Raw genomic sequence first — 14,041 nt, 5'->3', positions numbered from 1 at the left:
TTATTTACAATCTGTGGTTTGCGTTTACTCATTCTGAATGCAGATACATCACTAGTTACTTTAAAGATGTCTCTGTGCTTGCCCTATGGGAGAAGAGTCTCCTGCTCTTCCCTCCAAACTACTGCTTTTAATGCATAATATTTTCCTGCGCTGGAGCTGCTGAAGTAACCAGTGTTCAGGAGCTGGCAACCCCAGTGATCTCCGCACATAAGAGCAAAACAACAGCAACACAAAAACATTTGAAAATCCTTGTTCATTCTCCTCACACCTGCCCCAATTGATAATGTATATTTTATAAGTTCGATAATTTCTTATTATTTATTGTATAACCTGCATCATGTCAAGGGCCCAGGGTGGATAACAATATTAATTTTTTGAAGTCCAATTACAAAATATTAAGCATTGTCTCAAGGGCCTAGGGTGGATAACAGTATTAATTTTAAAAACTCCAGTTACAAAATATTAAGCACCATCTCAATGGCCCAGGGTGGATAACAATATTAATGTTTAAAAGTCCAATTACAAAATATTAATCCCACTTGTTGCTTTATTCTTCTGCAGATGTAAAGGCCTGGAAAAAAATTGAAAAATAGGTGAGGAAACCACTGCCTCCCCCATGTTTCTTCTCCCCCTATTTATTTCTGAAAAGATGTGGATGGAGCTGTTCCCCCACCCATCCACTGGATCTTCCCAATCCCCAGGCCTGTTCCTCCCTAATCTCCAGCCACCCAAACCCAATCTGAACAAAGGTGACCTACACCACTTTTAGTACAGTACACTTTTAGTACAGATGGCCACATTCTGCTTTTGATGAATCAGAGGAGCAGAATTGTGAAGCTGAGATAATTGAAATATACTCAGAGTCAAGTGTGAATTTCATTCTCTTTATTCAGCTCATAGTAGCAATGAATAAAACTTTCCCCCAAACATCTAGCTATATATACATTATTTACACAATGGGCCCCACGTGATTGGCTAATTCTGGGCTGCTCCTGCAAGCCAATCAGGTTGCTGATTCACTTCATCCAGGAGCTGATTGGCTGCTCTTGCAGGCCAATCAGGTTGCTGATTCACTTCCACCTGGAGCTGGATTGGGTGGCTACTGTGGACCAATCAGACTGCTGCATTCTGGATCCTATTGTTCTATGATTCAGCTCAGTACATAACAATACAGTGGTACCTCTGGTTGTGAATGAGATCCGTTCCAGAGCCCCGTTCGCATCCAGAAGTGAACACAACCCGCGTCCGTGGGTCACGATTCACCGCTTCTGTGCATACGCATGACGTCATTTTGGCCGTCTGCGCATGCGCGAGCAGCAGAACCCAGAAGTAACGCGTTCCGTTACTTCCGGGTCACTGCAGCGCGCAATCCAAAAATACTTATCCCGAAGCTACTTCAACCCGAGGTATGACTGTAATATATTTTCCCTTGTGGTCTTGGCTCAGAGCACAGATGGCAGACATGATGAGACAACATTCTTGATTGATCTTGGGAGCAGAAGCAAAACTAGGCTTTATTTCACCGGGTCCAAGACCAAGTTTGACACCCCACACCCTCCCACACACATTTGCGTTCACACACACACAGTCTGAGAGCCCAATGGCGCCTGCCTGGAGGCTTCACCAGGGGCAAAAAAAACCTGGCTAGCTCCCCCATAGCTACGGCACTCTTCATGGGTCACCATACTGGGGGATGCAGAGGTTCTAACTACAGATTTAACCCCATCCCCAACTCTTTATTATGGGTCCAAACCAGCAGGGCTAGTTTAGTCTAACTAGCTCGTTGTAATCACCCTTTCTGTTCATGATCCAGTCATATACATAAGAATGGTACTTACAATGAAGCCTCTTTTGTTTCTGAGGCATCTAGCACTTTTTGTATCCCTCTTCTTTATAATGGGACGATTTAAAGGGGAGAGAAGTCCACCCCCAGCAGGTACCCTGTATCTCTAAAGATTCTGGCTGAGGTGTGTGACATTGTCTGGCCACCTGTTTCTGGGGAGACAGCCTCTTCTTTCTCCTTCCTTTTATGCATCTTTATAGTTTCCTCTCTCCCAGTGCACACTAATAGAGGGAGGAAGAAGAGACTGGAAATCCAGAAGGGGGTGGCGGGAAAGGGCCTGGGGGTTAAATTTCCAAACCCAGATATTTCTGAGTTTCCACACTACTAGTATAATCAAGTTGGATATGAGCATAATAATGTCTTCCTGCTTGTGAGCGCAAGTGACAGCAGACAGTCCTGCCAAGCAGCAAATTCACTCCCATGCATCTGATTCCCAGAGCAAGAGCGCACATTATTTGTTCCCTCTCCACTCCCTGGTTTGAAGAATGGGATTAACACAGTTATTCTGTAGGGTGGAGCTGGCCTCAGTCACCAGGCCCATTGGTAGACCAACTCTGTGTTCCAAAGATGTCTGCAAACATGAGATGGAGGCAGGCAACATTGTCAACCCCGCCATGTGGGAATCCCTTGCAGATGACCGCAGTGCCCAGAGACTGCAGGCAGTCAGGTTGTGCTTCCATAGCAGTGACCAGAGGAGGAATGACCACTGAGAGGAGCATAGAGAGAAGAAAAGCCATGGTGCATCTACAGCAGCACAACCAGACGCTTTCACCTGCCCCAGCTGCAACAAAACATGTCTCTCCCGCATCGGTCTCCACAGCCACAGCAGGCGCTGCAACTTCCAAAAGTTTGACTTCACCCCCAAAGGGACAAAACTGCTGTGTTTACATTGAATAGGATGCTAGAGTATCCCTGACAGCTCATGTCACTCTGCCTGTGCCCTGTCAGAATTAGGATTAAATCCAAACGCAAACTGGTTTGTGGCATAGCTGTCAACCATCCCTTATATGGCAGGAAAGTCCCTTATCCCAGCGCTGTGTCCCGCTGCTGTCCCTTATTGATGATGTCCCTTAAATTTCCTGGGTTTCAAAGGAAGCAGCTCCTCTCCCTCCCTCCTTGCCAGCCAGGGAGGAGCGAGACTCCAACTGTGTTGCTTGGCTGAGTTGCTCACCCAATAAGGAGTCTAAGAACAACTGGGGGGTGGAGCTTGCATGCCTTGTGCCGATCAAATCAGCCGTGTTGCCTGGGGACTCGCCTTTGCTCAGCGTTTCCCAGCGGAGAGGTGACGGTGGTTTGTACTGTTGTACTGTTTTATTGTTGTTAGTCGCCCTGAGCCCGGCTTCGGCTGGGGAGGGCGGGATATAAATAAAATTTATTATTATTATTATTATTTCCTTGCTGCATCCCCTTTGCCGGGTTGTTGCGCTGTGGGAACCACCGCTTGAGGCTTCGTTTGGCTGCTGGCCGGGCTTTCTGCCTTTGGCTCGGAGGGGCATAGAAGTTGAACATACCTGCGCCCCTTGGAAAATCCCTTATTTTGGCTGCTGATCCCTTATTTTCGAGGCTGCTGGTCCCTTATTTTCAAATCTGTAAGTTGACAGCTATGGCTTGTGGCTGCGGCGGTTAATCATCCATTATGAAGACGCAGCTATGAGAGCAAAGCACATTTTGATGCAATCTTTCCATTTTGTTTTTCTCCCCCTTGGTTCTCAAGGGAGCCTAGATTACAGCAAAGGCAACAAGCTTTGAGTTGTAAGGAAATACAGGAGGAAATAGTGCCAAACCAGCAGACCATTGGGTATATGGAGTTCTTAATCTCCCAAGTCTCATGAGGAGCCAGATGTGGCTAATCAAACGTGTCTTCCTTTGAATTTCTGTGTGTCCCCCACCCACCACCCACTTTTTTTTTACTTTCCCCACCTGGCACACTGCAAAATACACAAAGGCTAGCTGCCCAAACATCTCTGTTTATTGTAGGAATGAATCTGGCGACATACGGACTTGATTGCGGAGCAGAAAATTCTGCGCTCCAGTATCCTCGCTGGAGAGCAAGGGACAGAGAAGAAGCAAAATGACCGTCCCTGACCAGAACACAGATTTCCTCAGAAATTCCTGTTCAATTAACTGGCTAAAATGTGGAGTTCACTTGAATTCAAGTCAGATTTTTGTGTTTGGGGGGGGGGGCGGAATCGCCTCCTGCTTTTAGTGGGTGTTTTTTAATGGTATTTGAAGTCTTTAATATTTAATTGCATCACTACGCCTTTCTAAGCAGGAATGCATTTCCAGCTCTTTGAACCTTTTTTTGGAAAGGAATTTGCTCTGCGCATTAAAAGGAGAGATGCCAGTTGACAGCGTCTGCTGATGTTTTCCCAGGACATATTTTCACATGAAACTGTAAGAGTGAATCAGATCAAACGGCAGCAAAGCAGATGCCAGAAAAAGGAATGCTAATGAAAACCACCACTTCAGGATGCGTTTACGTTGCACTGTGAGGGCAAACGCTTGGGTACGTCTATAGTACTCGCATAGTTTTCTCACTAAACTTGCACGGTGTTGCTTTCGTATATCGATTGCTTTCAGTGCTTATGGATGATTATTTTATTGATTTTTCCATTGTAACTGCCTAAAGGGACCCAGCTGATTGCATGCAAATTCCTAAAAGTGTAGAAGCAAAAATATTTGGCATAACTGTTCAGAGGCGTTTTATCAGAAGCCATTCGTCAATGGAAGTCAATAAATAAAGAGGAACGAGTGCTGAAAAACTGGAGGTGGCTAACAGTGCAACCTTAAGCCCCTAAAATCCACATTGCTGGAGGGAATTAGGATGAGGCAGAAGTGTCTCTTCATCGGGCTCTGTTGGTGGGATGATTCCGCCAGTAATGGCCAGCGTATGAACCCCAAATGACGCGAGGGGAAGCCATTTGCCTCAGGCGGCAGGTTTGACCCCCTCTCCACCTTGGTGCTGCCACTACTGCCACAGCACCATTGCCCTCACTGTTATGTACTGAAGTTCTAACCCTGGGCCAGCAGGGGGATACTGTAGATAGTTTTCACTCAGGTCCGCATATGCAAATAAGGAATTGAAAGTGACGTTCAGTGATTGGATAGTTACAGAAAGTTGTTACTGTTGCCATGTAGTTGAGCTCTATGTAAGCAGGTTGGCTGAACCCTTCAGCCCAGTTCCGTTCTGGCCTGTGAATAAACAAGAGCTGTTTGAAGAATCGCTGTGTCATCTGATATGTTCACCCACAACTTAACACTCACCACTGCGCCAGCTGCGCCCTTGTGGTGGAAGTGTAGCCACAGCTGCAGGTAAGCATGCAGTTGTGGTGGCAGGGCTGGTGGCAGCAGAGGTGTGACAGCAGGGGCAGGAAGGGGGACACATTGTGAGGACAGGGGTGGTATCAGAGTGTTTTGCCTGCAGTGGCAAAGCATCTCAGGCTGGCTCTGAGGGGGAGGAACAAGGCTGACCATGAATGCACTGGATCCTCTTTTTAAAAAATAAAATTATATTAAAGCTCATCCATACTTGAATGAAATAAAAGAAACTCATCTAAATAAAAATAAAAGCAAAGGGATAAACAGAAACAGTCACAGAAAAGAAACTATTCACTCTAAAATGACTTTCAACTCATTAGGCAATATTTCCCCAATCTTCCGACTGAAATGGATTAATTCAGTTTTCTTTTTACGGAAAAAGCCCAAAGGGAGTTTTCTCATTATTATTATTAACAAATGTCAGCAATAGGTATCCTCCCATCGAACATATCAGCTTTGTCTCCAGTTTCTTCAGCAACCATTCCTCCATATTAAACCATAAGAAGACTTTCCACTAGATCCTGAGTTGATCCTTTTCCTGGTAAGGGGTGAAACCTGGGCTTCTCTGCTGTGCCAGTCTCCCATGCCTCCCTGGGCCCTCTTTGCATTGCTTTGCCAGGCTGAAATCCTGCACCCACTTAGTCAGGAATAATTCCCACTGACCTGAAGGGGGCTTGCTTTTGAGCGGACTCATAGAACTTTGGTCTCCAGTTGGTGAGTCCAGACCCACTGGCAGGTAGTGCCTTCGATTTCTTTCACTCACCATACAAATACATGGTTAGAAAAAGAGAAAAGAAGCGAGTCCCTCAACGCATGCTTGGGTTAAAAGTAGATCCTGGTTCTGAATATGTTGAAGGCTCCTGGTGTAGAGATTGCACTGTAAGAGATCAATCCTGTATGAATTTATCCACAAGTAACTTCTCAGCAACACAGAATTTTGTTGTCGTATTGAGGTTTCGGGGTTGCAGTGCTATAAATCTTACACTAGCAATCCTGTTGGAATCAGAGAACTGCCTGAAGACTGCAAGTTTGCGTGCAGGGCGTGTATGGCAGGGGGAGATACAGGAACAGGCTGTCAAAAAGAAATATTGTTCAGTGGGTAATTGGGTGAAATGTATGCCAGGGCAGAGAATCAATGCAAGGCTCACACACCACTTTTTAGATCTCCTTTAAGCTTTTCGGAGGCTTAAGTCAGATATATGTTGTATGTGTGGACCTCTAATTGACCTCTGCCTAGACAGAAGTAAATTCCACCCTCCTGCCCTTCCGTTGTTTTGATTCTGTCTGCCATGATCTTTATGCATCATAAATAACGGTCCTGATTTCACGGGAAAGAATGGAAGTTTTGATTCGCTGCAGAGGAAGCTTCCTGTTCCCTTGGCCTAACTTTTTTCCTCGGTTGCATGTACTCTTAAATGTTGAGCACTAATGCCAGTCTCAGCCAGCCAGCTCCACAGCATTAAAAAGTTGCACCAGCAACAACAAGCAAACAGCAGAGCTGAAGACACAGTTAAGAGCTGTTTGACAGTGCAATGGACTCCCTTGGGAGATGGCAGAGGTTGGATGGCCATCTGTCATGGATGCTATAGTTGAGATTCCTGCATTGCAGGGGGTTGGACTAGATGACCCTCAGGGTCCTTTCCAATTCTATGATCCTATGATGTGTGTGTGTGTGTGTGTGTGTGTGTGTGTGTTTTAGGGTATCGTGTTGTATGTCCATCTCATTGCCTGTGATCTGAAAGAGGTCTCAAGTCCCCTCCCCACTGACCTACAACCTAACATAATTAATATAAAACTTAAATCAAATTTAAATTGATATGCTTTGAGGCAAAATGTATAGCCTTTCATATCAAAAGGTAGGATTTCTCCTTTTTTATATTCTTTATGGAAATACAAAAAGTACAAAATTACAAGTGAACAGAGTAAGGTAAGACACAAAAAAGAAAAGAAAAGAAAAGGTACCCATGTAGAAAACAAAACAGAACAGCAAAAAATATATGCATTACAAAAAAAAATGTTATTGTAGTTCACCAGTCCTTAACCTAATATTGTATTTATAAAACGCAGGCCTTCTGAGGAAAGAGATGGGGGAAATGGGAGAAAATGGTGTGTGGCACCTGTGACTTTTCTGGAGCTGATACGTAGTAGTCTCTCTGTTCTTCTCACCTGAAAGTAGCTTCTATAATTTCTGGGTGAACTGAATGGTGGAACTTTGTGAAGTTTTTAAAATTTGATTCCATTTTAGTTATAATTTATATATGCATTCAGGGGTTTCATCACACTCAACTCTGTGTTTGATTGTGGCCATTGCATTTATCGTTTTTAGCTATCTGGAACGTGAGGCTGCTGTTTAAGCTTAAATAGTGGTATGGGTCTTAAATTAGACTTACTAGTCAAAGAAATAGGCAAAATCGTAACATGATCAAAGGAAAGAATAAGATTAATGGATCTGTCAGGCTGTGAGCTTTATCTCTTGGCTGATACGAGGAAATAGAACAAAGGAAAGGTTCTGTGGATAGCCAAGGTTTTACACAAGCTACAGTGTGGTACAAAAAATAATAATACTGTTAGGACTTCTCTGCTTTTTTATTATTGTATGACATGCATAAATTCAGTAGGTGAAGCATTTTGTGGTATGCAGATACAGTGGTACCTCGGGTTACATATGCTTCAGGTTACATACGCTTCAGGTTACAGACTCCGCTAACCCAGAAATAATGCTTCAGGTTAAGAACAGAAATCTTGCTCTGGCGGCGCAGCAGCAGCAGGAGTCCCCATTAGCTAAAGTGGTGCTTCAGGTTAAGAACAGTTTCAGCTTAAGTACGGACCACCGGAACGAATTAAGTACTTAACCCGAGGTACCACTGTACAGTGGTGAAGAAAACTCCTGTGCTGAATTTCCTGCTGCTTTGTGGCCATTAAGTTAAAAGTACAGGTGCCCTTCTAGGAAAAAAGTTGACAATCCCAACTGCTAGTACTAATGACAACATGCCACATTAATCACAGGATATTAGAACCTCATCTCCAGAATGAGTGCTATGTAAAAATGAATTCCAGGCAGCCAAATTATTTCTGGACCTAAATTGTCAGAATATATGAAACTTCTGGAGTCAGACCATTGGCCCATCCAGCTCTGTATTGTCTACATTGGCAGCCACTCTCAAGGGTTTCAGGCCTGGGTTTCTCCCAGCCCGACCTGGAGATGATGAGCATTGAACCTGTAATCAAATGCAGGATAAAGCTGTAACAGTGCAACCATATCCATGTCTACTCAGATATAATCCCTACTGAGCTCAATGGGACTTAATCTTAGGTAAGTGTGTATATGATCACGGGCTAAAGGGCCTGGGTCCTGATTATACCAGGAAACATGGCGGGCTTAGAGGACACAACAGCCAGGAACCTTAACAAGAACTTTACCATCCCTCTTAGACAAGAGCAGAAGAGAAGAAATTGCTAACTCCACCCTAAGTCCATGGCCACCTCGGGTCCAGTCCATATAATGACAGTATCCAAATAATATTCCAGAGGGGGCCTCATTGCAGTAAGATCTGCAAGAGAGGCCCTGCATTGAAATGTTATCTCACATGGAGGCCAGATTTGCCTCTGTGAGAAGCAGGGCCTTTTCATCATGGCCCCAAGCTTTAGAATGTTATCAGAAGATGAGTTTGTTTTCATAGCCAGGTCAAGGCTTCTGCTTTCCAAATGACCTTTGACTAAGAGGTCAACTATCCTCAAACATTTGAAGGGCAGCTGCATAGATAACAGACCAATTTTATTTTCTATTGCTCGAGAGGAAAGGGTGCAAACCACTGAGGTCAAACGACAAGGGGGGGGGGAGGACTGGACATTGAGAAGAGCTCTATGAACTCTTTACAAACACCACACAATATATCAAGCTGGGTGAAGCTAGTCAGACAGACCAGGATGTAGTACAGTGGTACCTTGGGTTACATACAGACGCCGGTTAAGAATTTTGCTTCAGGATGAGAACAGAAATCGTGCTCCGGTGGTGCGGCGGCAGCAGGAGGCCCCATTAGCTAAAGTAGTGCTTCAGGTTAAGAACAATTTCAGATTAAGAACGGACCTCCGGAATGAATTAAGTACTTAACCAGAGGTACCACTGTATGTGGAACCATCTAGTGGAGGAAAACATTTGTTTGTTTGTTTGTTTGTTTGTCTCTTTGTCTGTTTAAACTCGCAGCTCTGTTCTCAAGGTTAACCCGAGCAGCTGAGATCTCTCCGGATTCAGCTGGGGGTAGGTGGGTTGAAAATTACTTTTAAATGGTTGAGAATGCGAGTAAAAGGGGAGTGTTGAGGGGTGGGTAACTACCGTATTTTTCCCTCTATTACACGCAGATTTTTTCTCCTAAAAAGTAAGGGGAAATGTCTGTGCGTGTTATAGAGCGAATGTGTGGTCCCTGGAGCTGACAAGCGCGAGTGAAGGCAAAAATCAGGCAAATATCAAATCGTCCGGAGAAGGGAGGAAAGAGGAAGCTGCTGCTTTCCTGCATTCTGCCTCAGGGTCTTACTGCCCACCGGCTTCTGTTTCCTTACTGTGTTTGCTCAAACGGAACAAAGAGCAGAGAAAACCCCTCCCCTCCAGGCAAGCAGAGTGGAAAGCTCCTCTCCGTGCGTCTGGGACTCGAAGGCAACATGCAGTTTGGGGGGGGGGAGAGAGAGAGAGCTGGCTGGCTTGTGGGGGGGGGACTTTTGCCTTCCTTTCCTCCCTCCGGTAAAACCCCTCTCCTGCATTCTTAGCCAGCTGCTTCTCTGCACACCCCTCTCCTTGTCGCTTCTATGTTTTTCCTTCCCTCCCTACTTAAAACGTGGTTCCAATCACGGATCCACATGGATCCTCAGGATCTTTGCATTGAGTCACCCCAAATTCACCATCAGATCACATAGCAATGATCTGATGCAAAAACAGGGCTGCAATGGTGCAAAAACGTGGTTACAAAGCACGGATCCACATGGATCCTCAGGATCTTTGCATTGGGTCACCCCAAATTCACCATCAGATCACATAGCATGTCCATGGCTACAGCCTGCACCAAAAAAATCACGCACCCACTGTTTCCTGGGGCTGCAATGGTGCAAAAACATGGTTACAAAGCACGGATCCACATGGATCCTCAGGATCTTTGCATTGGGTCACCCCAAATTCACCATCAGATCACATAGCATGTCCATGGCTACAGCCTGCACCAAAAAAATCATGCACCCACTGTTTCCTGGGGCTGCAATGGTGCAAAAACATGGTTACAAAGCACGGATCCACATGGATCCTCAGGATCTTTGCATTGGGTCACCCCAAATTCACCATCAGATCACATAGCATGTCCATGGCTACAGCCTGCACCAAAAAAATCATGCACCCACTGTTTCCTGGGGCTGCAATGGTGCAAAAACGTGGTTACAAAGCATGGATCCACATGGATCCTCAGGATCTTTGCATTGGGTCACCCCAAATTCACCATCAGATCACATAGCATGTCCATGGCTACAGCCTGCACCAAAAAAATCATGCACCCACTGTTTCCTGGGGCTGCAATGGTGCAAAAACGTGGTTACAAAGCATGGATCCATATGGATCCTCAGGATCTTTGCATTGGGTCACCCCAAATTCACCATCAGATCACATAGCATGTCCATGGCTACAGCCTGCACCAAAAAAATCACGCACCCACTGTTGCCTGGGGCTGCAATGGTGCAAAAACGTGGTTACAAAGCATGGATCCACATGGATCCTCAGGATCTTTGCATTGGGCTACCCCAAACTCACCGTCAAATCACATGTCTGTGGCCGCAGCATGAAGCACAAAAATGATACATCCACTGTTTCATTCAGAATTTTTTTTTCTTGTTTTCCTCCTCTAAAAACTATGTGCGTGTTATGGTCAGGTGCGTGTTATCGAGCGAAAAATACGGTACTCTGCATTGTCAGGTCTGTTTTGAGGGTGTTCTGTGCTCTTTCCTCATCCACAGCCTCCATCAACCGGAGCAAGCTTTTCTATATCCCAACTCTAGTACTGCTTGGTAAATATGCCAAAGAAGTAACAAAACATTTAAACAAGGCCTTCATAAATGGTTTGTTCTTGGCACCCACTCCCCCCCCCCTTACTATTTTGTTGTTGTTGTTTAAAAGGATATTAAATGTCTCTAACAAAGCAGCTTTACTGTGGCAAATAGTTACCTATGAGAAGTCATTGTTATTCCTAGACGGCGAAGAAAGACTGAATGCTGCTGATGTACTTGAACCGACATAACGCCACTAGATTAATAATGCTCTTTCCGTGTGCTACATTTTTGTTGTCTTGACAACAGAAATAATTCAGAAAAGAAGGCTGCTTCTTCCTCTGCTCCCCCCATCCCCATCCCCATTTAGTAAATTGGCTTGAAAATTGTGATGTACTGTATGAGCTTTTATAGGTATATAAACAATTAATGCAAATCCACAACATTTCCCTCTCCTTTGATATTAAAAAAAAACCAACTGGCCACGTTTAGCCAAACAGCTCTGAATGACAGGAGGGATCCAAACACATACGAGTATATTCCCACCTGTAGTTATTCAAGCTGATTCTCACCTTCATTCGAACTATTTTGAGAGGGAAAGTATTGTGGAAAAAATGAATGCATAAGAGCAGCAATTCTGAAACTTTGTTTCCTTCTGGTTGGTTTGCCCGTTGTGGACCATCACATTTTCTCCTTGTGGCTATCACATGGGAAGGTGATTGAAGGCTTTAAAAAAATTAGACAGCTGCTTCCCCTCCCCCCCCTTCTGCTGTGGGAGAGAACTGTCCATTATTGCAATTTGCGCTGCTGAAAAGTCAAGCTGGTATTCAGTTGAATTTCCAAATGTAAAACTGTCAAGCGAATGGCCTCTTCAGCATGCAGTGGAAACATCAAGTAAACATTGGGCTCTCCAGCAATCCTCACTATTGTCTTCACCATGGTCTCTGGAATCACCTGGAGCACCAGAAAACCACTCAGACCATGCTAAGAATGACTGCAAGACTTATTCCACGCACAGGAAAGGGTGTATCAGCAAGCATCTAATCATACACAATCCAAATTTAACAGATAGCGCTCAGGAAGGTGTTTTAAACTTATACAACCAATTGTATAGATGCATCAGAGTTTTTCTCTATGCTTTGTGACCTCCAACACTTCGTGATTCCCAGCTGGTTTTACCTCCATCTTCACACAGGCCTGGCCTAGGACATTTGCCTATTGGCAGCGGCTGAATTTAGCCACCACTAGCTTGCTTTCTGTAACTGATTCACATGAAAGCAGCTTGATAAAAGCGCCAACCCCCCCCCCCCATGAGATATTTGAACCCTAGTTTCTCCCAGGTGCTAATCTGACACTCAAACCACAATACAGCACACCGGCTATTTTGATCTTATTCTCTTTTTTTACAGAGATCTGCATAAAGAGTTAATCAGTACCTTATTAGATGTCCAACCTATTATTTATTTCTTTGCCTTATCAGCAGTACACTGAGGTGATTCATCTGAAAGATGGCTCATAGCTCCCTTGAGAGATTAGAGTAAGTTCTAAGATGCAGTCCAAACCTCTTCCTTTGATGTGGCTTTCTGGTGAATCATTTAGTGGAGGTAGCCTTAATCACATCAAAGGCCCCTTTATCAGCATCTTCCTGTTTTTCAGCCAAGGTATGCGGCCTATATATGTTACTCACAAGATATACTTCACCACTCTTAAAAAAAAAATTTCAACAGTTCTCTCTCCCGTTGTCTGATGTAAAGTAGCATGCAGTTTTGGAGCAACTGCTCTTAGCTATTCACTTTGTTCGGTGTCACTCCACTACCACGATGTTAAATTAAGTTGCAGTTCTGAGGTTATCCCATGGACCCAGTTTATGGATTTGACTACTGAGGCCATCCCCAGAGAGATGAGGATTTGGCAAAGCTCTCCCCCGCTTTTCCAGGCTTGACTGCTGATGAGCTCCATGGGGGACCTTACCTACAGCAAGTAGAAAAAACCACCCACAAACCCATAATCTTGCAATTCACACGAGCTACCAGAGTCACACTGCACTGAGCTGCAAGTACAACACTGCCTGCTGGATTCCATTTAAGGTGAAGGTTGGTTGGTTGGTTTTTAACTTTTTAAGCCATACACAGTCTGGGATCAGCCAACATTAGGAAGCATCTCCTTCCCCATAGCCCTGAATGACTGTTAAGATCAAGCATAGAAGGCCTGCTGTGTATTCCCTTCCTATGATATATTTCATCTGCACGACAGGACTTTTTCTTCTGTTATGATGCCTGTTTATTGTTGGAGAAGGCAAAGCCCTTTGATAGCCAGGAAGGTGGACACACCAGCAGTCTGGGGTGAATGGTGAGCACAAGAAAACTTTTTTTTTAACATACAGCCATAAATACATTTTTAAAAATATATATATAAGCTTTAAATCACAGACAAATATATACAGTATAAGCTTTAAATCACAGACAATCATTCTCTCATTTAGACACCTCTCCTCCTCTTTCTGAGGTTCCTTGTTTATATTTTAATTTACTGCATATCCAAACTACACCAATTTGTTATTTACCCTCTATGTTTCTTATATGTTGTTGCTGTTGCTGTTTTTTCTTACTGCAAGTTGTTTACATTAACCCTGCTAACATCTTAATTTGTTTACAATAACTATGGAAATATACTATAAATGAGTTCCATTCCTTCTTAAAAACTTGATCTTCTTGATTTCTTATTCTTCTTTTGAGTTTTGCCATTTCTGCATAGTCCATTAATTTCTTTAACCATTCTTCTTTTGTTGGGACACTGTCTTCTTTCCATCTTCGGGCGTATAACATTCTAGCATCAGGGGTCACATACATAAATACATTTTTA

Source organism: Podarcis filfolensis (genome assembly GCF_964270895.1).
Source record: "Podarcis filfolensis genome assembly, chromosome: 5".
Lineage (NCBI taxonomy): Eukaryota > Metazoa > Chordata > Lepidosauria > Squamata > Lacertidae > Podarcis > Podarcis filfolensis.
Note: the sequence above shows the minus strand (reverse complement) of the source record.